Genomic DNA, 2,697 nt, shown 5'->3' with positions numbered 1-2,697 from the left:
AAACCCATACTTTGCGAGAATAGTCATCTATGAATGTACAAAAGTACCTTGCTCCCCCTAGTGACAAACTAGGCATTGGTCTGCATAGATCAATGTGCACAAGAGCTAACCGTTCGTCCCTACGATTCCTCTTTGATCTGTGCGGTTCCTCTGTTTGCTTACCATAAACACAATGTTCACAAAACTCGAAATCTTGAAATGAAAAGCCAGGCAAATAACCATAATGAGAAAGTATTTCCATTCCTCTTTTTGACATATGTCCCAGCCTACGATGCCACAGTGACACACTTGGCTACTCAATCACATTGATTACATGGTTTTTAACCTCGGAAACATGTAAAGTGTACAGAGTTCCTAACTTGATGCCATGTGCTATAGTCATCGAAACTTTGGAGATCTTCCAAGCGTTGTTCCCAAAGACTGTCACATAACCCGCATCATCCAACTTCCCTGTACTAATCAAGCTCTTTCGGATTGCTGGAACATGTCTGACATTCTTGAGCCATAAAGAAGAGCCATTCTCAAACTTCAACTGCACATCTCCCACTCCAAGTATGTCACAAACCTGCTCATTGCCAAGTCTGACATAATCTTTAGTAGCCACGTATGATGCAAACCACTCTTTGTGCGGAGAAACATGTAAAGATGCCCTTGAGTCGATAATCCAATCACTCATAGCATGTCCATCCTCTGCAATCAAGAAAATGGAATCAAGATTGCTTGTGAGGAAGATGTCACCAGCTGCTATACCAGAATCACTGTCTGAACCAAATCCTGTGACATTCACGTCTTCAATCTTCACTGAACTCTACTTTTCATCTTGCTCAGAACTCTTTGTTTTGCCTTTTTCTTGTTTCCACTTCGTGCAGTCTCTCTTCATGTGACCCTTCTTGCCACAATGGTAGCATTCTATGTCATCCTTTGACTTCAAGTCATGAGACTTACTTCGGTTTTGTGCCTTCTTACCCTTCTTCTCTTTAGACTGTTGTCTCCCTCGAACGACCAAAGCACTATTGCCTTTGCCTTTGTCAATGTTCTTCCTGTTCACTTCCTCTGTGAGCAAGCTGCCTTCTACATTGGCACTTGTAAGACCTTCTGGCATGACAGAATTACTTAACGCTGTACGAAAATTATCCCAACTATCTGGCAAAGTGATTGAGAGAAACATAGCCTTCATTGAATCTGGAAAGACTATATCCTGTGTTGTTAACTGGCTGAAAATTGTGTGAAATTTATTGAGATGATTTGACATGGCTATCCCTTCCTTCATCTTCAAATCCACCAATTTCTTGAGCCAGTAAATCTGAGAAGCAACACTTTGTTTCTCGTACATACCACATAGATTTTGCCATACGCCATACGCTGTAGTCTCTTCTGCTACGTTGAAGTAAACATTTTATGCCAGTGTCAGCATGATTGTGGAACAAGCTAATTCGTCAAGCTCTTCCCACTCATCTTCAGCCATACCTTCTGGTCTCTCCCCTTTGAGCTTCAGTGGCTTCACTTGTTTTTTCTGCACCAAAACCTGCCAAATCTGCTTCTTCCAGAATGGAAATTTTGTGCCATCCATCTTCTTTATGTTGTAAAGAGTCTCACTATGAGAAGATGCCATATCTGCCAAACTGTTTACTTCTAGGAAAAATCCGGCAGAGTTTCCCCTGTAAACTGGCCTCTGTACACATTAAACAAGCTGTAAACAACAAGCTGAACACCTTTCCTCAGGAACTGTCAGTATTTTGTCTCCCGTGTAAACTGAGCTCTGGGAACCAAAAGATAGCTCAAAAACAATCATAAACAGCTGACCGGTGACAAATCTGAAAATCTCTGTAATATGTTGTCCTGTAAGCATACACTGTCTCCTGTATGGGCAATCACAGAACCTGTATCTGTCTCAAGACTGAATCCTGAACAATGCCTCAACGGCCTGACGCATAAGATGCAATCCAGTGTCTACACAAAGTCATACATCCTATGGGATAAAAGTCGCCAAAGAGGATGGGTGTAGAGGGGAACTCCAACAACCTAATCCACCTCACACTAGGTAACCCAGCCCCCAGTGCTCGGCTTCAAAAAACCTCACACACGACCCTCACAGATGGCTCATCAAACTGTCCAGAACTAGCATACATCCTACAATAGACCAATCACTGTCCTATGACCGCTGCGGCGGTCTGTCTGCTAGCATGACTCACAGCTAGCAGACCCTCAATCACAATACATCAAGCTGCAATACATGCCAGTGGCATCAAGCCGTCGTATGGCCACACCTCCCCTAGAACTTGGCAAGCACAAGAAGTAGCAATACAGAGTGCAATATATATATCTGATATATATGTGTACCTGGTCCATAGATGATGCTTTGAAGACGAATGAGTGATGTATGTCAATGTCGATATCAATGCCGACCACCTCCCGCTTGCCAATCTACACAAGACGGATTTCTTTGCGGTTGAAATCTATCTTTTGTTGTAGTGCTCAGAACGAAATTCTGAGGGCATAAACGACTTCGAAAGGGGGGTAAAACCGTAGGTCACCTGCTGGAAACGCTCCCGGAACGTCGAGTGTGAATTTTCGAGCTCTGGATCCAGAATCTGCCTGAAAAGTGCGCGCGTGCGCGATTACACAAATACGCATTGAACTTGGCTATGATACCAATTGAAGTCGTGGAGCGGAGCGTGGATCGACTCTCACACACAC

The sequence above is a fragment of the Adiantum capillus-veneris genome, chromosome 19 (assembly GCF_014529385.1).
Source record: "Adiantum capillus-veneris isolate H3 chromosome 19, ASM1452938v2, whole genome shotgun sequence".
NCBI lineage: Eukaryota > Viridiplantae > Streptophyta > Polypodiopsida > Polypodiales > Pteridaceae > Adiantum > Adiantum capillus-veneris.
This window is presented reverse-complemented; position numbering follows the sequence as displayed.